This window comes from Manis javanica, chromosome 3, assembly GCF_040802235.1.
Source record: "Manis javanica isolate MJ-LG chromosome 3, MJ_LKY, whole genome shotgun sequence".
Classification (NCBI taxonomy): Eukaryota; Metazoa; Chordata; class Mammalia; order Pholidota; family Manidae; genus Manis; species Manis javanica.
The window spans coordinates 50,801,545-50,824,565 of NC_133158.1; the positions used below are offsets into that span (position 1 = coordinate 50,801,545).

General features: G+C 41.2%; 1 long non-coding RNA gene across 1 annotated transcript in view; it reads left to right on the plus strand.

Annotated features, from left to right (window-relative positions):
- LOC140848378 (uncharacterized) overlaps positions 1 to 23,021 on the plus strand; it is a 26,074-nt gene continuing 3,053 nt past the window's right edge. The window contains exon 1 of the long non-coding RNA XR_012129154.1: positions 1 to 227. This is a non-coding gene — a long non-coding RNA (uncharacterized lncRNA). The remainder of the gene's footprint in view (positions 228 to 23,021) is intronic.

Genomic DNA, 23,021 nt, shown 5'->3' on the forward strand with positions numbered 1-23,021 from the left:
GCTATTTAATGAAGAGTCTGCTGGGCATGGAACAAAGGCATTATTCAGGGTCTGCTTGGTCCAGACAGGAGCACAGAGGCAGCCAGGAGCCAGGACGTCAGGAAGAGAATCACACTGGGTCTCTGTTGATGAGACAAGCTTTATTTTTCTTTTGTTTTTCAAGGAAGTGGGTGGTTGTCTGAACTAGAGGGTCCAGGAAGCAAGACGGCACTCAGTCAGTCCTTCAGGTAAGTCCCTTGCTGAGGAGAAGGTGGCATCTGCTTCCCCAAAAACAAATCAGACGACCTCCCACTCTCCCTCCTCCTGGGTTTAAGAACTAAGAAGACATTCTAACTGGTCAGGATAAAATGAAAAGCGAAACAGAAGTGTAATGGAACCGTCCACTGCTGTGTCAGTCTCCTGTGGTCGCCTGAACAAAGTACCGTAAACTGAGACGTTTATTCTCTCACAATTCTGGAGAGTAGAAGTCTGAAATGAAGGTGTGGCAGGGCCATGCTCCTTCCAAAGGATATAATTTTTCATATGATTGGACACAGGCCCTAGACACTTAGGGTTTCTCTTTCTTTTCATTTAAACCTTTATATTTTGAAATAATTTAAAACTGATAGAGAAGTTTAAGAATCCTGTAAAGAATGCCATTATTCCCTTAGCCCTGGTGCATGGATTAGCATTTGGTGTTTCTTTAGAAAACAAGGTGGGCCAAGGACGAGGCCACAGGGTTCAGTGGGTGGTCCTCGTGGCCTGCACGTGGATTTGGAGAAAGCAGGTGCAGAGTACATGGCCATCTAAGAGACATGTCACACACCTACCATGGCTGAGAGTGACATCAAATACATTCTGCAGCTCATTTTCAATTCTTGCCTTCTTTCTGGCACTCACCCTGGAAGCCTCCGTTCGACCAGAAACTTCTGGTGAGGATATCGTGTTGTTTTTGGTCCATCATTGCAGCTTGTCAAAGTCTTGCTGTCTCATGTCACGTGTTCAGGCTCACTTTTAGCCTTCTGTCTTATCTGAGTACTTGGAAAGAAAGGCTTCCAGACCTTTCTTTTTGTGGTCTTCGTACTATGGATTGTGGATTCTCTGTGCTGTGTGAAGTTTTTAACTGATTGCTTCTTTGGCTACAAATCCGTCTAATTATATTATTGACAGGCTACGTTTCCTCTTATTTTCCACATGGTTGTCATTAAGACATTGTTACATGACCTGCTGAAATCCACATACCCAATGCCAGTTGTAGTAGTTTCCAAACTATGGTTCTTGACTCGTGTCTGTATTTATGGAATTTCTTCCAAAGAAGGGTCTTATCATCAAATGTTTAAACATGATATGTACTGTGTTTCCCCTATGGGAAACTTCACTGCATGTGTTAGCATACAACATGCTCTGAAAAGTCCTGTAAGGATACACTTAAAAGCGCTTTTGTTTAGCCAAGGGCTTTATGAAGTCCTCAGTCAATCAATCCCCCTACTGACTGTTACTATTTTAAGGAACACTAGTGTTACTAGAAATGTGAGAGGGAGAAGCCTGCCTGAAATATTGCATTGATTCACTGTACAAGTTACCCCGTCCATAGAAGGAAATGGTTATTTTGACAGTGTTCAAAACCATCCATTCAGTAATTAATCCTAGATATTGTTGGCTTTTTTTCCTTCTGGTGAATCAGAATTCTTAATGGTTTATAGTTTCCTGAATCTTGCCTGTTTCTTCTTTCTGAAAATGTGGTAATTCTTTGTCTGCATCTAGTATACTGCCTTCCCTATTTCCCCAATCTCACTGGCTGGGTTCTGCAACGATAGTGCAGGCTCTGGCAGGCCTGCAAGGCAGGGTACAGATCGAGTGGCTTTGTGTTTGTTACCTACCCACTAATACAGCTACATAACAATAAGTCCCACAGACTGGGTGGTTCCAACACCAGACATATTTTCCCTCATACTTAACGGCGATTGGAAGTCTGCAATCAAGGTGTCGGGGAGGGTTGGTTTCTTCTGAGGCCTCTCTCCTTGGCTGGCCGCTGGCTGTCTTGCTGCACCTCCACATGGCCTTTTCTTTGTATGTGTGCCCCCATGTATGTACATCTCTGCATCCTAATCTCCTCTTATAAGGTACCAGTCACATCAGATTGGATAAGGGCCCAACCTAATGATCTCACCTTAACCTACCTCTTTAAAGGTCCCATCTCCAAATACAGTCCCATTTTGAGGTATGGGGGATTAAGGCTTCAACATACGAATTTTGGGGGACACAATCTAGTCTAAATATGTGAAAAAAGAATGCATTTCAATTATCTTGTGAATGTAAATTGTCACAGTTTTATTGATAAATTCAATGTTAGTTTTTTAAAATTTCAATAACAAACGCTTTAAAAGAATGATCTATATCAGGTGTTATTTAATGCACTTCCCACATTTAATCCTTAATTGTCTTCAAGATGGGCATCCTTTTCCAAACTTCCCATGTTACAGATGAGGAAACTGGGATAGCTAGAGTTAAGTATTTTGCCAAGGTCACTCATCCAGCAATGACAGAGCCGGAAGGAGAACATAGGCCAGGCCGTCTCTAGAGCACAGGCACTTCCCCATCTGTACGAGTCTCCCGTGGCTGCTGTAGCAACGTGCCACAGACTGTGTGGCTTAAAACAATAGAAATTTATTCTTACATAGACCTATAGGCCAAAAGTCCAAAATCAGTACCGTGATCCAGTATCAAGGAGTCAGCAGGGCTGTGCTCCCTCTTGAGGGTCATGGACAGAGTCTGTCCCTTCTAGCTTCTGGTGGTTCCAGGCAACCCTTTTTTATGGCTGCATCACTGCAGTCTCGCCTCTGCACTCACACTACTCTCTATGTAACCTCCCTTTCCCTCTTTTATAAGGAGGCTTGTAAGGGCATTTGGGATCCACCTCAATAACCCAGGAAAATTTTTACGTTAGGATCATGAAGTTACTCCCATCTGCAAAGACTCTTTTTCCAAATAAGGCCACATTCACCAGTTAGGACCTGGATGTCTTTTGGGGAGCCTTTTTCAGCCTACCACACCATCCCATCCTACTGCTTGATTAATTCCATGATTTAGTGAATGCCTGATGCCCTTGTGGACCAAGTGGAGGACCAGCCTCTGTTACGGTCCGGCTGTGGAAAATCTGAGAGGTGCTGAAATAGTAAACTGTAGGAAGGTCATTTCCAAGGGCTTCAGAACAAATTAAGTCTGCTAGCAAGGCACAGTAGGGAGGAAGGGGCCCTAAGAATTGAGATTATGACAAAACAGTAATAGGAGAAGATGAAAGGGAAGTGTAACTAAATAGCTTTTACCCATTAATGTGTTTTGAGCCCAGACTCAAAAGAGGATCCATTCTAAAGATTCAAAGTGAGTACACAGCCAACGGCAACTGTTTCAGAGCAGCTAGAAGCTTCTAACAAGAGTGCCAGCAAGCCTGCAGCCCCAGAATGAGCCAAGAGTCTTCTGTGAGCTTTTGAGGACCCACATTTGCAGCAAAAGAAGACAAAGGAGCAGCCCTCTGCTCTGGGTAAAGGTGTGTCGTAAATGAGAACCAGGAGGAAGCAAAATTGTTCACCTGCTATTTTTGCTTCTGGCTTCACCATCAAAGGACTGGTCAGACAGGAAAGGACAGAGGGGAGGACGTGCACCATGCAAATCAAAGCCAGAGAGAAGTGTGGGAAGGGGGCCTCTGGAATGAGCTCTGGCCTGGGAGACTGCAGCACTGCCTGCCAGGCCCTGTAACACCTGGGAAATGCGGGCGGGGGCACTGGAGAGGGCCAGGAAGCTGGCAGATGGGTCCTCCCGTAACGACATTCTTGGGTTCCAGCCCTACATTTTAGACGTGGTCCTGGGAACAATTTTGAGTTTAGGGAGACTTGCTGGGGATGGAGACTTTTAGTTGAAAAATTAATAGTGAGACTTCTCCAATATTGCTATGTTAAGTTAGCTCACCAGCCACTCCTCTCTCAATGTTTATCCTGTGCCTTTTTCCAGGAGAATCAAAAGCATGTATCTTTTGAATCCACTTTTGGGAGCTCTCTCCTCCCCTCTTCTTATTAGACTAATAAGAGTCTCTCTTCCTCTTCTCCTGTCTCTTATTTCTGGAAGCCAGCCTGGGCACAGACCCTCCTGCCTACACCCACCCCTCCATCACTTTCCCCGTTTGATGTCAATGAGGCGGATGAAGACACAAAGCTGGTGAAGGGAAATCCTGACAGCTCTGGACTAGTCCAAAGCTGGTAGCAGAAATATAAAAGGGAAGAGACTCATTGAGGGAGTGGTAACAAGGAGTTAGCTTGGGGAGGAGGAAGTAAATGCATGTAAAGCTTTACTGGGAAATGTTTCTCCATCTCACAGTGAGGAAATGACAAAGTCATTTCTGGGCTGAGGAAGATGGACCTTAAAGGGAATTTAAATTGGCCTAAGTCCCAACAAACATCTGTTAGCACCTTTGTTGTTCCAGGTGCTGGGGAGACAAGGGTGAGATCAGAATATGATCCTACCACTTTAATAATTACCAGTGGGGACAGACACTGGGAAGACTGATAAAAAGAGGGCAGAACAGTTTTGGAAAATAGTCTGGCAGTTCCTCAAACAGCAGACATAAAATTGTGTGACCCAGCAATTCCACTCCTGCACATTCACCTAAGAGAAATGACAAGATAGGTCCACACAAACACCTATGAGACAGGGACCATGGGCTTAGACAGAGTAGGGTGAGGGCCTCTGGAAAAAGACAAAGCAAGAAAACCATTGTGAGATTTGCTTTGGCCTGCTGGGGGGCCCAGCTTATTTTTCTGACTTTACTCAAGTGCTGCTTTTCTTCCTCCAGCCCTAAACAAAATGATTTGTTGCAACTTGGGCAATGTAGCAAGCAAACCCCAAACTACTGCAAGCCCAAAACAACATAGTAAAAAACAGGAAGAATTCCATCTTGAAACCCAATTAGTTAAAAAGTAAAATAATAACGCAGCCCACCTTGGGAACAAAGCAGGCAGTCTTGAGTGATATGCTTCCAGACCAGGAAGCTGCTATCCTGGGAGGAAATCAGAACAGTAAAATTCTTGTAAATAACCAGGAAGACTAATAAGAAACTTAGTGTTTCTTCAAAAGTATTTGAGACCACTTGGCAGGTGTACATCCCTAGCCCTTTGTCTCTCAACTGCCTATAAAAACCCCTAGACAGGGCACCACCCTGGGACTCTCTTGTCCCCTCCTGGCTTGAACCAGAAGCTCTGTCTTTTCACTTTCTCTCTGAATAAAAGCCTCTGCCTTGCTCTCCTACCTTGACTGTTGGCGAAGTTCATTCTTTGGCTCTGTGAACAAGAACCCCGGCATCACCTGTACACAAATGTGCACAGGGGCATTATTCATTGGAGTCAAAAGACGGCCTAAGTGTTCATCAACTGATGAACAGTTAAATAAATATGGTCTCTCCATACAAGGGAATAGTACACAGTAATGAAAACAAAGTATGGCACATCCTACAGTATGGGTGGACCTTGAAAATGGCTAAGTGAAAGAAGCCATTCACAAAGGACCACATACTGTGTCAGTCCACTTGTATAAACCATCCATAATAGGCACATCCGTTTACACAGAAAATAGATTAGTGGTTGCCTAGCACAGGGCGGAATGGGAAGTGACTGCACATGGGGAGGGGCCTCTCCTTGGGGTGAAGAAAACATTCTGCAATGAGATAGTGAGGATGTCTGCATACCTTTGTGAGTGTACTAAACACTTTGGGTTGCACACTTGAAGCGAGTGAATTGTATGGCATCTGAGATATCTCAGCAAAGCTATTATTTTTTTTTTAACACTGGAGCTGTAGCACAGAAGATTCTGGAGCAGGACGGAGGAAGCCACTAATTCCCTTGAGGGTTGGCCAAGAGCTTCCTGTGTACTTTGCACTGATATCATTGGCTTTGTGTCAGCACTGCTTTCTGGAAGTCCTCTGATGTTGTGATCAGCCACAGAAGTTTCCTCAGTTTAAAATGAGAACCACCCAAGTTTGAGCCTTCTCTTGTTTTATTTGGCAAACTCAGTCAGATGTCATTTTTTAAGAATATATTTCCTAGCCATGAGTCCTACACTGAATTTCTGGAAGGCTAGGAAAAGAAAGGGAAAATATTGATATTTAAAAATTAAACTTTCCTCTGTGGTATCTGGCCCATCCTTATCACAGCTCTCCATTTCTTTCCTCCTCACCTGTTGCTGAGAATGAGGTCGTGATAAATGGCATTTCTGATGATTCTCAAAGCAGTGGGCCAACTCCTAGCAATGGCAGTCGCCTCAGTATCCCATCTTGGCAGGAGACCTTAAACAAAACTTAAACTATACAACAAATTTGGAAGCATAGCAACCCCTTAATTCTCACATCTGCATCTGAGGATGATTGGAGCAATAAATAAGGACAGAGAACATTTGACCAAAGACTGGATCAAGAAGCTCCCTCACATGGCTCTTATCTAAATAGCCTAAGAGCCAAATTTTGAAAGCTTGTTTGGGGAAAATACTCCTTCATTGCCCTTGTGCTCGAAAATGGCTTTTAACTGAAAACAAAGTTTGCCCCTGGAGCTGTGATTTCTATTGAACTCACTCGTTCACTGGTAACTAAAAAAGAGGCTATTTTTTAGTAGCAAGAGCTAAAATATTAAAAAATGGAGAATAGAACTGAGATGCCATACAGTTCTGAGTAGTTTCTGATACACAGTTGAAGTTGGAAGACAATTCAATTTCAAAGTAGTCAGTATAATCTTGTGGAATATAACCCTTTTCTTTTACCTGGAATATTTTCACGGGTTTTGTTCTCTTTCCTATGTTTTACAGTGTTTTGTTAACTTACTTATCTTGAATAAAATGAGCTCTGTTTAATCTGCTTGTGTTAATGACTCCTTAATCTGTGTGTCTAAATGTCACAGATTCAAGAAGTCTTCAGTTTACCACTTTTTATTATCCATTGATTCAGTAGGTATTTCCTCAGCAGTTGGTAGGTGCAGGCACAGAGAAAAGATGGGGAGCTGGAGAAGTTGGCTGGGTTGGCTTCCCTCAGGGGGTCTTTCGAACAAACAGCACATGTTTCTGCTACGTTGTCTTAGTGGCGGTACACAAGATGACCTGCTGATTTCCCTTCTGGTCTCAGAATTCTTGGACTTTTTCTCACAAGTGAGGTTCTTTCCTCTTTCTTCACTTACCAGCTGCAAATTTTGTGGCCTCAGCGGCTGGTCATCCTGTGGGTAAAATTGTAACATTTCCAGAATATCTCACCTGGCTTTAGCATATCTGTATATCAATAGGCGTTCAGAGGTGGAAAGAAGTATGGCTTTAGCGCATTTGCATCTTTCCTCAGGGGTGGAGGAGTTCATCTCCATATCAGTGGGTGATTACCTGGGCAACAGAGGGGTTATCTGTACCTGAGAGGTGAGGGGAAGGGCCCGTGTTGTGGCTGCTGGAGCAGAGATGAGAGATGGCCTGAGACTGCAGTTTGTGAGAAATAAATGGGTTTCAAGCTTTATTTCTCCCGTGGACTGATTTTAGTTTTTGGTTTTTTTTTTAGATAATTATTTTTTATTGAAGGGTAGTTGACACACAGTATTACATTAGTTTCAGGTGTACAACACAGTGATTTAACATTTATATACATGATAATTCTAGGTACCAGCTATCACCATACCAAGTTGTTACAATATTTTGACTATATTCCTTATGCTATACATTACATCCCGGTTACTTATTTATTTTGCAATTAGAAGTGTGTACTTTTTTTTTTTTTTGTGAGGGCGTCTCTCATATTTATTGATCAAATGGTTGTTAACCACAATAAAATTCTGTATAGGGGGGTCAATGCTCAATGCACAATCATTAATCCACCCCAAGCCTAATTTTTGTCAGTCTCCAATCTTCTGAAGCATAACGAACAAGTTCTTACATGGAAAACAAATTCTTACATAGTGAATAAGTTACATGGTGAACATTACAAGGGCAGTCATCACAGAGGCTTTTGGTTTTGATCATGCATTATGAACTATAAACAGTCAGTTCAAATATGAATATTCATTTGATTTTTATACTTGATTTATATGTGGATACCACATTTCTCTCTTTATTATTATTATTTTTAATAAAATGCTGAAGTGGTAAGTAGATACAAGATAAAGGTAGAAAACATAGTTTAGTGTTGTAAGAGAGCAAATGTAGATGATCAGGTGTGTGCCTGTAGACTATGTGTTAATCCAAGCTAGACAAGGGCAACAAAACATACACGGATGCAGAAGATTTCTCTCAAAACAGTGGGGGGAGGTTCTAAGCCTCACCTCTGTTGATCCCCATTTTCTCACCTGATGGCCCCCCTGCGACTGTGCCTGTCTTAGGTTGTTCCTCCCTTGAGGAATCTTACCCGTCTGTGGCTAACCAGTCATCTTCCGGGGCCATACAGGGAAATGTTAAGTTGGTAAGTGAGAGAGAAGCCTTATTGTTTGAAAAGGTTAGCTTTTTACTTCTTTGCATATTTTATGCCCTGTGGTTTCTATGCCCAGCATTTGTCTTGAGGTGTCTTTACCACTTGGAAGAATTATGATACTCGGTAAATTCGATATGAGGCACGAATTCTACTTAAGGGTTATAATTAGGAAGGAAGAAGAAAAGCTATAGAAGTAGCAGGTGGAAGAAAACCTGGGAAGATTGATTATTTCTTTGACATACCTTCTTGTAGAGTAACTTCAGCATGTATAGGTTTTAAACTACTAATTAAATTGCACACACACATTAACATAATAGGAGTACAGTTACGTAACCAAAGTATACCTGTAATTACCAGCCATCTCCAGTAAAATCAAGAAAACCAGTTAGGCACCTTAGGCATTTGTGAAAACTTATCTATAATATGGTGAATATTGTCCAACTGAACTTGAACAGTCTGAGAGAAATCAGACAAATTAAAACAACCCATTCCTGGGGACTGTTCACATCCCATATGTTCTTTTAACAGTAAATAGTCTGTAGTTGTAAGATTTTGGAGCGCTACAATTTGCACTTCTCCTAATTCTTGGTTGAGTTCCAACAGTTTAGATCCAGTCAAATTTGTTGTTTAGCTGTATGCACAGGCCAGCTTAGATATCTCCTTCTTCATTCCCATGGCAAGTCCAGGAACTGGTGGGATGAGTGCATCTACACCTGTAGCAGTGCATGGATCTTTGTTGGGGTTTTTTGATGGTCATCTTCTGGCATGAGTCTTCCCAAGATTGCTGATGTTGGAAGTTCTTTATCATATCGTATCTTAGTTCATTTTCGGGGTAGCCAAATTAGGCTTTGATCCTCTGTATAAACACAAACAGACCCTTTGCCTACACTTTTATATGCCCTTTATATCATTGTGTAGAACTCCTTGGAGGTCACCACACAGGAACTGCATTTTTTTTTTATCATTAATCTACACTTACATGATGAATATTTTGTTTACTAGGCTCTCCCCTATACCAGGTCCCCCCTATAAACCCCTTTACAGTCACTGTCCATCAGCGTAGCAAAATGTTGTAGAATCACTATTTGTCTTCTCTGTGTTGTACAGCCCTCCCCTTTCTCCCACCCCCCCATGCATGCTAATCTTAATACCCCCCTTTTTCTCCCCCTCCCTTATCCCTCCCTACCCACCCATCCTCCCCAGTCCCTTCTTGAGTTCTGTGATTCTGCTGCTATTTTGTTCCTTCAGTTTTTCCTTTGTTCTTATACTCCACAGATGAGTGAAATCATTTGGTATTTCTCTTTCTCTGCTTGGCTTGTTTCACTGAGCATAATACCCTCCAGCTCCATCCATGTTGCTGCAAATGGTAGGATTTGCCCTTTTTTATGGCTGAGTAGTATTCCATTGTGTATATGTACCACATCTTCTTTATCCATTCATCTATCGATGGACATTTAGGTTGCTTCTAATTCTTGGCTATTGTAAATAGTGCTGCAATAAACATAGGGGTGCACTGGTCTTTCTCATACTTGATTGCTGCATTCTTAGGGTAAATTCCTAGGAGTGCAATTCCTGGGTCAAATGGTAAGTCTATTTTGAGCATTTTGATGTACCTCCATACTGCTTTCCACAATGGTTGAACTAATTTACATTCCCACCAGCAGTGTAGGAGGGTTCCCCTTTCTCCACAGCCTCGCCAACATTTGTTGTTGTTTGTCTTTTGGATGGCAGCCATCCTTACTGGTGTGAGGTGATACCTCATTGTAGTTTTAATTTGCATTTCTCTGATAATTAGTGATGTGGAGCATCTTTTCATGTGTCTGTTGGCCATCTGTATTTCTTTTTGGGAGAACTGTCTGTTCAGTTCCTCTGCCCATTTTTTAATTGGGTTATTTGTTTTTTGTTTGTTGAGGCGTGTGAGCTCTTTATATATTCTGGACGTCAAGCCTTTATCGGATGTATCATTTTCAAATATATTCTCCCATACTGTAGGGTTCCTTTTTGTTCTATTGATGGTGTCTTTTGCTGTACAGAAGCTTTTCAGCTTAATATAGTTCCACTTGTTCATTTTTGCTGTTGTTTTCCTTGCCTGGGGAGATATGTTCAAGAAGAGGTCACTCATGTTTATGTCTAAGAGGTTTTTGCCTATGTTTTTTTCCAAGAGTTTAATGGTTTCATGACTTACATTCAGGTCTTTGATCCATTTTGAGTTTACTTTTGTATATGGGGTTAGACAATGGTCCAGTTTCATTCTCCTACATGTAGCTGTCCAGTTTTGCCAGCACCATCTGTTGAAGAGACTGTCATTTCGCCATTGTATGTCCATGGCTCCTTTATCAAATATTAATTGACCATATATGTCTGGGTTAATGTCTGGATTCTCTAGTCTGTTCCGTTGGTCTGTGGCTCTGTTCTTGTGCCAGTACCAATTTGTCTTGATTACTATGGCTTTATAATAGAGCTTGAAGTTGGGGAGTGAGATCCCCCCTACTTTATTCTTCTTTCTCAGGATTGCTTTGGCTATTCGGGGTCTTTGGTGTTTCCATATGAATTTTTGAATTATTTGTTCCAGTTCATTGAAGAATGTTGCTGGTAGTTTCATAGGGATTGCATCAAATCTGTATATTGCTTTCGGCAGGATGGCCATTTTGACGATATTAATTCTTCCTAGCCATGAGCATGGGATGCGTTTCCATCTGTTAGTGTCCCCTTTAATTTCTCTTAAGAGTGACTTGTAGTTTTCAGAGTATAAGTCTTTCACTTCTTTGGTTAGGTTTATTCCTGGGTATTTTTTTTTTTTTTATGCAATTGTGAATGGAGTTGTTTTCATGATTTCTCTTTCTGTTGGTTCATTGTTAGTGTATAGGAAAGCCACAGATTTCTGTGTGTTGATTTTGTATCCTGCAACTTTGCTGTATTCCGATATCAGTTCTAGTAGTTTTGGGGTGGAGTCTTTAGGGTTTTTTATGTACAGTATCATATCATCTGCAAATAGTGACAGTTTAACTTCTTCTTTACCAATATGGATTCCTTGTATTTTTTTGTTTTGTCTGATTGCCGTGGCTAGGACCTCCAGTACTATGTTAAATAACAGTGGGGAGAGTGGGCATCCCTGTCTAGTTCCCGATCTCAGAGGAAAAGCTTTCAGCTTCTCGCTGTTCAATATAATGTTGGCTGTGGGTTTTTCATAGATGGCTTTATTATGTTGAGGTACTTGCCCTCTATTCCCATTTTGCTGAGAGTTTTTATCATGAATGGATGTTGGAGATGATCATGTGGTTTTTGTCTTTCTTTTTGTTGATGTGGTGGATGATGTTGATGGACTTTCGAATGTTGTGCCATCCTTGCATCCCTGGGATGAATCCCACTTGGTCATGGTGTACGATCCTTTTGATGTATTTTTGAATTCGGTTTGCTAATATTTTGTTGAGTATTTTTTCATCTATGTTCATCAGGGATATTGGTCTGTAGTTTTCTTTTTTGGTGTGGTCTTTGCCTGGTTTTGGTATTAGGGTGATGCTGGCTTCATAGAATGAGTTTGGGAGTATCCCCTCCTCTTCTATTTTTTGGAAAACTTTAAGGAGAATGGGTATTATATCTTCCCTGTATGTCTGATAAAATTCCGATATCAGTTCTAGTAGTTTTGGGGTGGAGTCTTTGGGGTGGAGGTAAATCCGTCCGGCCCCGGGGGTTTTGTTCTTTGGTAGTTTTTTGATTACCGCTTCAATTTCGTTGCTGATAATTGGTCTGTTTAGATTTTCTGTTTCTTTCTGGGTCAGTCTTGGAAGGTTGTATTTTTCTAGGAATTTGTCCATTTCTCCTAGGTTTCCCAGCTTGTTAGCATATAGGTTTTCATAGTATTCTCTAATAATTCTTTGTATTTCTATGGGGTCCGTCGTGATTTTTCCTTTCTCGTTTCTGATACTGTTGATTTGTGTTGACTCTCTTTTCCTCTTAATAAGTCTGGCTAGAGGCTTGTCTATTTTGTTTATTTTCTCAAAGAACCAGCTCTTGATTTCATTGATTTTTGCTATTGTTTTATTCTTCTCAATTTTATTTATTTCTTCTCTGATCTTTATTATGTCCTCCTTCTGCTGACCTTAGGCCTCATTTGTTCTTCTTTTTCCAATTTCGATAATTGTGACATTAGACCTTTCATTTGGGATTGTTCTTCCTTTTTTAAATATGCTTGGATTGCTATATACTTTCCTCTTAAGACTGCTTTTGCTGTGTCCCACAGAAGTTGGGGCTTTGTGTTATTGTTGTCGTTTGTTTCCATATATTGCTGGATCTCCATTTTGATTTGGTCATTGATCCATTGATTATTTAAGAGCGTGTTGTTAAGTCTCCATGTGTTTGTGAACCTTTTTGCTTTCTTTGTACAGTTTATTTCTAGTTTTATGCCTTTGTGGTCTGAAAAGTTGGTTGGTAGGATTTCAATCTTTTGGAATTTACTGAGGCTCTTTTTGTGGTCTAGTATGTGGTCTATTCTGGAGAATGTTCCATGTGCACTTGAGAAGAATGTGTATCCTTCTGCCTGAAATACATCTTTTAGATCTTTATCAAATATAGGTTTTTGATGTGAAATAGTCTCTGGTTTTGTTTGTCTGAGTCTGTTTTATCACCTTTCCTGAAAGATATTTTTTCAGGATATACAATTCTAAGTTGACAAGGCTTTTTCATGCACTTAGAAGGTACTTTGTCACTTTTGGTCTCTACTTTTGAGAAATCATCCAAAAATTTATCGTCCTCCTTTAAAGGTAATCTGCCTTCTCTGTCTTTGATGTCCTGCAGTTTCATTCTGATGCGATTCCTTCTTTTTTCGGGGGGCAGGTTGGGGTTTACTGGGATCCCTGAACTTGCAGACTGGTATTTTTCACCAGCCACTTTATCAAATGTTCAAATATTGCTTTTACCTTATCCTTTCACATGTCCCCTTCTCAGACTGTGATTAGGCATAGAATCAATCATCTCACTCCACCCCTCATGTATCTATTAACTCTGTTGTATTTCCCATCCTTACATTTCTGTCTACTGCACTCTTGATAATCCCTTCAGATCTACCCTTTCGGTGCTGGTTAATTTTATGTGTCAACTTGACTAGGCCACAATATCCCAATATTGATCAAACACCAATATAAATGTTGCTGAATTCAGATATTAGTTCTAGTAGTTTTGGAAATGGAGTCTTTAGGGTTTTTTATGTACAATATCATGTCATCTACAAATAGTGACAGTTTAACTTCTTCCTTACCAATCTGGATGCCCTTTATTTTTTTGTGTTGTCTGATTGCTGTGGCTAGGTCCTCCAGTACTATGTTGAATAACAGTGGGGAGAGTGGGCATCCCTGTCTTGTTCCCAATCTTAGGTGAAAAGTTTCAGCTTCTCGCTGTTAAGTATGATGTTGGCTGTGGGTTTATCATATATGGCCTTTATTATGTTGAGGTACTTGCCCTCTATACCCATTTTGTTGGGAGTTTTTATCATGAATGGGTGTTGGATTTTGTCAAATGCCTTTTTGGCATCTATGGAGATGATCATGTGATTTTTTTCCTTCTTTTTATTGGTATAGTGGATGATGTTGATGGATTTTTGAATGTTGTACCATCCTTGCATCACTGGGATGAATCCCACTTGATCATGGTATATGATCCTCTTGATGTGTTTTTGAATTTGGTTTGCTAATATCTTGTTGAGTATTTTTGCATCTATGTTCATCAGGGATATTGTTCTGTAATTTTCTTTTTTGGTGGGGTCTTTGTCTGGTTTTGGTATTAGGGTGATGCTGGCTTCATAGAATGAGTTTGGGAGTATTCCCTCCTCTTCAATTTTTTGGAAAACTTTAAGGACAATAGGTATTATGTCTTCTCTAAATGTGTGCTAAAATTCAGCAGTGAATCCGTCTGGTCCAGGGGTTTTGATTTGGGTAGTTTTTTTACTACTAATTCAATTTCATTGCTGGTAATTGGTCTGTTGCTGGAGTCCAGCTCCAGCCCAGGTGTGGGTCACGAAGGAAAGGATAGCATTGGCGAGTGAGGAGATAAGTGAGGAGACGAAAGGTTGTAACATCAAGGTTGTAACATCTCCTGACATCAAGCGGCAGGGTTTTTATTTTTATATCTTTTTAAGGTTTACATAATGTTACACATTTTTTTTGATCATGGATGGTACTATGATTTTTCCTTTCAGTTTTTGTATAATTCTGGTTCATTACAGATGTTATCATTTTTTTGAACAGCTTTCTTGTAACATTTAATGTTTAACTTTCCCTTAACCTTTTTGGCCAGAGATGTAGGTTATATGCTGGGTGCTAGACAGGAAATGGCGTAAGACAGTGTATGGGCTATGATTTTTATTTTAAGCATGTAAAATTATATAGAGTTTAAGATATGTGTCTAAGGCTACATAAAGTTTAAGCAGGTTATATAAAATGCAAGCTATATGTCTTTTGGTTATTAAATGTAGTATTAATTAAATCTTATCCTACACATGTGGGTTTAGGCTTACATCTAAAGTCTAGGGATGGTACTTTTATCACCCATAAGTTTTAACATTTCTCAACATTCCTACAAATACAATAAAAACACCTTATTCTTTCATAATATTCATTCCACAATTTCAGATGTTTATACCTTTCCTCCTGTGTCCACAGGCACCAGGGCCTTGCAGTCTTCTTTAATCTTTTATATAATGACACTAAACCTGCTCTTACTACCTTACCATTAATATAATAATATTTTACCATAAATTCATTATAAACTTCTATATATGGGATAATTATAAATATAAATCTCCCTATTTTGCTCATCAATTCTTTCTATGAGGGGGATACCAGGGATGTCTTCTAATATTATAAGCAACATAAAGGGGGCTGTGGGCAGTGGGGACTATTAATCTCTTTTTATTACTTTGCTGTTTCATATAAATTTCTTGGGAGAATGGGTTTTTCTATGGCCCAGTTTACCATAACTCCTGGTTAAACATGTTTCAATTGTTACAAAAGGAGGAACAAACTGCATCTAGTTTTGAGAGGCCTGGGTTGTTCTGCCGCACTTATTTGTGGCAGTCTGCCTGGAACAGTTGGTCCCATAACACTGCTTTCATTTCCAGAATTGCTGCTTTGATCAATATTTTGGGTTATGTTATTTACTAAAGATTAATAAATCTTAAACACATAAGATTTCCCATATATGAGCCCAATCACCAACATCATAACTGCAAAAATAAGCATGGGAATTATAGGGGCCAGCTATGAGGTTTCCTGTTTTCAGGATTCCTCCTCATGCCTGGACCTTGTCAAACAGCATGAGCAGCATGGCCCACGCCAGTCTGTTTAGATTTTATGTTTCTTCCCAGGTCAGTATTGGAAGGTTGTATTTTTCTAGAAAGTTGTCCATTTCTTCTAGGTTATCCAGTTTGTTAGCATATAGATTTTCATAGTATTCTGTAATAATTTTTTGTGTTTCTGTGGTGTCTGCAGTGATTTTTCCTTTCTTATTTCTGATTCTGTTTATGTGTGTTGATTATCTTTTTCTCTTAAAAAGTCTGGCTAGGGGTTCATTTTGCTTATTTTCTCAAAGAACCAACTCTTGGCTTCATTCATTTTTTTATTGTTTTATTCTTCTCAATTTTATTTCTTCTCTGATCTTTGTTATGTCCCTTCTTCTGCTGACTTTGGGCCTCATTTGTTCTTCCTTTTCTAGTTTCAATAATTGTGACTTTAGACTCTTCATTTCTGATTGTTCTTCCTTCTTTAAATAGGTCTGGATTGCTATATACTTTCCTCTTAGAACCATCTAACTGTCTAACTTTAACTTTGCTGCATCCCACAGAAGTTGGGGCACTGTGCTGCTGTTTTCATTTGTCTCCATATATTGCTTGATCTATTTTAATTTGTTCATCGATGCATTGATTATTTACCAGCATGTTGTTAAGCCTCCATGTGTTTGTGAGCTTTTTTGTTTTCTGTGTACAATTTATTTCTAGTTTTATACCTTTGTGATCTGAGAAGTTGGTTGGTACAATTTCAATCTTTTTGAATTTACTGAGGCATTTTTTGTGGCCTAGTATGTGGTCTATTCTGGAAAATGTTCCATGTGCACTTGAGAAGAATGTGTATCCTGCTGCTTTTGGGTGTAGAGTTCAGTAGATGTCTGTTAGGTCCATCTGTTCTAATGTGTTGTTCAGTGCCTCTGTGTCCTTAGTTATTTTCTGTCTGGTGGATTTGTCTTTTGGAGTAAGTGGTGTGCTGAGGTCTCCTAAAATGAATGCATTGCATTGTATCTCCTCCTTTAATTCTGTTAGTATTTGTTTCACATATGTTGCTGCTCCTGTGTTGGGTGCATAGATATTTATAATGGTTATATGTTATATCCTCTTGTTGGACTGACCCCTTTATCATTATGTAATGTCCTTTTTTGTCTCTTGTTACTTTCTTTGTTTTGAAGTCTATTTTGTCTGCTACAAGTACTGCAACAGCTGCTTTTTTCTCTCTATTGTTTGCACGAAATATCTTTTTCCATCCCTTCACTTTTAGTCTGTGTATGTCTTTGGGTTTGAGGTGTCTTGTAAGCAGCATATAGATGGGTCTTGTTTTTTATCTATTCTATTACTCTGTGTCTTTTGATTGGTGCATTCAGTCCATTTACATTTACATTAAGGGTGATTATTGATAGGTATGTACTTATTGCCATTGCAGGCTTTGGATTCGTGGTTACCAAAGGTTGAAGGGTAGCTTCTTTACTATCTAACTATATAACTTTAACTCACTTATTACCTAATTTTAAACAGTATGATGATTCTTTATTTCTCTCCCTTCTTATTCTTTCTCCTCCATTCTTTATATGTTAGGTGTTGTATTCTGTACTCTTTTGTGTTTCCCTCAACTGCTTTTGTGGATAACTGATTCTATTTTTTGCCTTTAGTTAGTATTTGTTTGGTCTGCTTTCTTTGCTGTGATTTTATTTTCTCTGGTGACATCTATTTAGCCTTAGAAGTACTTCTGTCTAGAGCAGTCCCTTTAACATACCCCGTAGAGGTGGTTTGTGGGAGGCAAATTCCCTCAACGTTTGCTTATCTGGGAATTGTTTAATACCTCCTTCAAATTTAAATGATAATCTTGCTGGATACAGTATCCTTGGTTCGAGGTCCTTCTATTTCATGCATTAAATATATCAGGACATTCTCTTCTGGCCCGGAAGGTTTCTGTTAAGAAGTCTGGTGATAGCCTGATGGGTTTTCCTTTGTAGATGATCTTTTTTCTCTCTCTGGCTGCTTTTAATACCCTGTCCTTGTCTTTGGCTTTTGCCATTTTAATTATTATATGTGTTGGTGTTGTCCTCCTTGGGTCCCTGTGTTGGGAAGTCTGTGGACTTCCATGGTCTGAGACTATATCCTTCCCCAGCTTGGGGAACTTTTCAGCAATTATTTCTTCAAAGACACTTTCTATCCCTTTTTCTCTCTCTTCTTCTTCTTCTGGTACCCTTGTAATGCAAATATTGTTCTGTTTGGATTGGTCACACAGTACTCTTAATATTTTTTCATTCCTGTAGATCCTTTTATCTCTCTCTGCCTCAGCTTCTCTGTATTCCTGTTCTCTGATTTCTATTCCATTATCAGTCTCTTGCACCTCATCCAGTCTGCTCTTCAATCCTTCCATTCCATTGTTTGTCTCATTTCTGTTATCTCCCTCGAGAATTCACCCCTTATCTCTCGCATATTTTTCTGCAGCTCCATCAGCATGGTTATGACTTTTATTTTGAATTCTTTTTCAGGAAGATTGGTTATATTGGTCTCACCAGGGATTTGAGTGATTTTTGACTGGACCATATTCTTCTGCCATTTCATGGTGATAGAAGTGATCACCAGCAAGTGGCATGTGTGTCAGCTGGAAGAACAAAGTCCCTTCCTGCTTGCTGGTCTCCTTGCCATTCTCTGCTGCCTGTGCTGGTTATCCACACACAGGGAGCAGTCTCTGGATTAGTCCCCTGAGCTGCTATGGGCAGGGCGGCCCTCGGAATAGCCTAGGGCACTGATGGGGGTCGTAGGTGAGCGGCGTGTGTTCTCCCGTGAGAATGACACCCCTTTATGCCTTCTGGGCTTTGTGCTGGCTTCCTCTGCCTGTGCCGGCTAGCTGTGCACAGGGGGCAGCTTCTGGGTCTATCTCAGTTAGCTGTGCACTGGGAGGAGACTCTGTGTGGTTGCTGTCTGCAGCAATGGCAGGTCAGCCAGTTTGCTTGCAGTGCTGGTGGTGGGGAATGAACGGCAGGCTGCTTATCATTGTGAGGGGCTTCAGATCTGTGTTGTCACCCAGGGGTTTAGGGTGCCTGAAGTTCCTTAAAGTTCCCAGCCTGAAAATCTATTTGAATAAAAGAAGTTCATAAATACGCAAAAAAAAAAAAAAAAGTTCCCAGCCTGCTGGGCTGAGTGTGCTGGGATGATTTTTTCCACCTGTTGAACCCTTGTCCCTTTAAGATGTATAAAGCGCCCACTTCTCTTTGTCCCAGGGCAGCCAGCTGTGGGGACCTGTTCGCAGTCTCAGTCTCGGATTTTACTTTTCCATTTCTCTAATATCCAGTGCACCATGCAAAGTATGTCTGTGCTCCTGGTGCAGATTACTAGGGCTGGTTATTTAGCAGTCTTGTGCTTCCACTCCCTCCCCACTCTGATTCTTTTCCTCCCACCAGTGAGCTGGGGTGGGGGGTGTGCTTGGGTCCTGCTGGGTCACGGCTTTGTATCTTACCCTTTTTGTGAGATGCTGAGTTCTCACAGATGTAGATGTAGCCTGGCTGTTGTATGTATCTTCTGGTCTCTCTTTTAGCAATAGTTGTATTTGCTGTATTTTCAAAATATATATGGTTTTGGGAGGAATTTTCTGCCTCCCTACTCACGCCACCATCTTGAGAAATCCCTTCACTTCCCTTCATTCTTAACTGCCTTGCAAGAAGTTTCCAGAGCATTCAGGATCCTCTAATTTAAATCCCCTTTATTTTGACTCTTCTCACAGGAACTACCTTCTGCTCTTTTCAGTCTTTGATGCCACCTGACTCCACAGGTGTGGCCTAGCATGGAAAATGTCTGAGCTGGACTCCTGCGTAACCTAGCCCATTCAAGTAGCTAGATCAGGAATAAAGAAGTAAATGACCACTGTTTTCACTTGACCACACTGCAAACAGGATCCTACCCAAAATAACACAGTAGGAAAAACCCAGTGTGGCTCAAACAAACACTTTTGTTTGGGGGCCATTTGGTACCAAAATGAATAGTTGGCCAAGCAAGGAATCTGGAAGTCCAAGTTTTAACCTACAGAAAATAAACCCTTGTGTGCAAATGGCATTTGCTGATCAGCAATCACCTTGTGTTTCTCAAGCCAACAGTAAAAAGACCTCGCACTGGAAACTATCGTTAACTGGAGACATTAGCATGTGAGTCTGAATTTAATAAAAACTACTTCCTCGTAAAAAAGAAAAAAGAGAGAGAAAGAAGACTGAGCTTCCCAAAAGAAGGGTAATTCTGCCTCAGGACTGCCTTTGGACTCAACTGAAACCTTCTTTGGGTCTCTGGTCTGTCTGTCCTACATATTTTGGACTTGCCAGCCTCCACAATTTTGTGAGCCAATACCTTAAAATAAATTTCTCTTTATATATATATACACATATCCTATTGATTCTGTTTCTCTGAACCCTGGCTAATACATTCCCCCTTCTGCCCAATTTACTTCTCTTATTCTTTCTTCAGCTGTGTCTAATCTGCTTTTAAGCCTATCCTCTGACTTAATTTTCACTTATTCTATTTTTCATTTCTATATGAGGTCTATATGTCTCCCCCCACCCCAATCTGTTTGGCCATTTCTTAGGCTGTAGTAGATTGTAATTATTGTTCTCAATTATTCTCTCCTTTTCTTGCAAGAGAATTATACATTCCCACCTGTTGCTACATGATTTATAGCTCCTCCCTGGGAAGGGATACACTGCCCCTCTATTGACGATGAACTTGGCATAGCTTTAAAGAAAAGGATGTAGACAGAAGTGATATGCTCCACATCCAAGCAGAGCTCTAAGATCTACTGTAGAGTTGGCATTTCTTTCCCCAGTTTGCCTGGATCCTAGAATTGAAATCGCTGAGAATAAAACAGACCCACAGCTGACATCCAGCCACACATAATATGAGTGAAAAACAAATCTTTGTTCTTAAAATATACTGGGATTTGGGATACACGTGCTACCACAACAAAGCTGAATGACTCAGCCTCTTGCAATTTCCTGACATTATCAATGACTTCTTACATTTACTAAATTATACTAAGTTGTGTATTTTCTGACTGTTTATATCAGGATCTGAAGTCTTTGTACATCTGACTTAGCTGTTTGTTTTTTCTGCTGGCTCTTCCTTATGATGCTTTCCTTTTGGGTTTTGTGACTTCTTAAAGTTTTTTTTGACCATCCAGATAGTGTGACTTGGGGCTGCAAACCTACAGCTGGAGTAACTTCTCAGAAAAGATGGATTTGAACCCTTCATTCAGAAAACAAACAAAACCCACCTCCACCCAACACATTCCCCAACTCCCACTGCTGATGGATATTTGCTTAGTGCTGAAACAGGTCCTCCCAGATACTCACCGTCTGCCCTATAGCTGTGTTTATCTCTTGATAAAATGATGAAATCTGCTCATGCCTCTTATGCCATAAACTGTAAGGGAACACATCTATCACCTGGGGGTGGGATGTGTAGTAGGCTGAATAATGACCCCCAAAGATACCAGGTCCTAGTCCCTGGCACCCGTAAATGTGACCTCATGTAGAAAAAGGGCCTTCGCAGATGTCATTAAATTGAGGATCCTGTGATGGGGGAAATTATCCTGGATGATCTGGTTTGGCTTTCTGCAACCACAGGTGTCCTTATAAGAGACAGGCAGAGGGAGACAAACACAACAGAGAAAGTGATATGAATACAAGAGAGATTGGAGTGATTCGGCCACAGTTTAGGAAATTGCTGGCATTTGGAAAAGGCAAGGAACAGATCGTCCCCTAGAACCTCTGAAGACTTTTTCAGTACCTTGAATGAAGCTTAGTGATACTGATTTTGGACTTATAGCTTCCAGGACTGAGAATACGTTTCTGTTGTTTTAAGTCACTAAGTTTGTGGTACTTTGTTAGGGCAGCCCCAGGACACTAGTATGGTGGTGGGATGGAATTCATCTATTCATAGTTCCCCCTTTTACAGAGGAGTGGCTCTTTGGTTCAGATTTATGGGGAGGCCTCCTTTAGAGCCCACCTTTCTGAGCCCTGAGCTTTGTCTTCTGTGCCCTGAGTCCTTCCGAGGGGCCTAAATGTACAGGGATCGTCAAATGCCCTCAAGGTGAAAGATGGCACAGACCAGCTCCTCTAGGTTTTTGGCCTCTAAATACTCCTTCCTTCCTTTTTGAATGTTTGAAACATTGTTGTTAAAACATTACCTCCAGCATTCTAACTGATTTCATCTGAGGGTCAGGGAGGCTGCCTAGTTCCCTGGCCAAACCGCAGGAAATGGAAGTCCTTACATCCCCATCACCAAGATTTCTGCTATCTTGTGGGACAAATGATAGGTGTGTCCCTTTACTATTTATTGTGCCAGACACACGAGCAGCTTTCATCATTAAAGAGATAAATGGAGTTATTAGGATGGTGACTATATAGGGGGACTTGTTTCAGCACTAAGCAAATGCCATCGGTGATGGGAATTGGGGGTATGTGTGCAGGGTGGGGGTGAGCAGACGATAGCGCATTTCTGTGTGGTTCTGCATCTCCTTGCTTGCTGTGATGCCTCGGGTTCCGCCCCCACAACATGAAATATGGGGGGCTTCCCCAGCAGGGCAGGAAGCAGCTGAGGAGGGTCTGTGCCTCTCTCTCTCTTCATTGTCCCTCCTCTGTTGTTTCCAATGCTTGATGGGAGGCTGTTAGGTCTCCAGTCTCCAGATGGCCACGGGCTTCAACTGCTTCTTGCTCAAGCCCTTCTGGACCGCAATGCAAGGGGCTGTGTCAACCCCCTCTGCTAGGAAACCATGCAGGGAGATGTCACCTTCCCGTCTTATTCCTGCACCTGACAAGGAGGAGTTTTAGGACTGGGAAGTCCACATCCGTTCCATTTAGCTCTCAGAGGCTTGCTCAGGGTTTTAGCTTGTAAATCTGAGGAACCGACTGGCTGATAGAAGCAGAAAAGGAGTTTCTCAGTGTGTGGTAGTGGAGCTCACAGAATCCCTGGGAGGGCAGGAGCAGCAGCCTTGGGGGGACAAGGCAGAAACAATGTCCAAATGAGGCCCAGGAGTGGGGACACCACTGTTGCTGGGGTCGTGCCACCTGCCCGGGTCTCTGGACGTTTCTACCAGAACCCCGGCCTCTGCTGCTGCTGTGTGGCTTCTGACACCAAGCTGGGTTGTAGTCCAAGTTGTGTGCCCAGTGGCAAGGGACTGGGCAGTGAGCATGCAGCACTTTAAGACCCTACAAAGGGAGAGGGGTGTACCCTCACATATTGGGGGATTCCTCAAACGTCTGAAGGGGATTCTAGTGCAAGGCAGCAGAAAGAATGCCATGT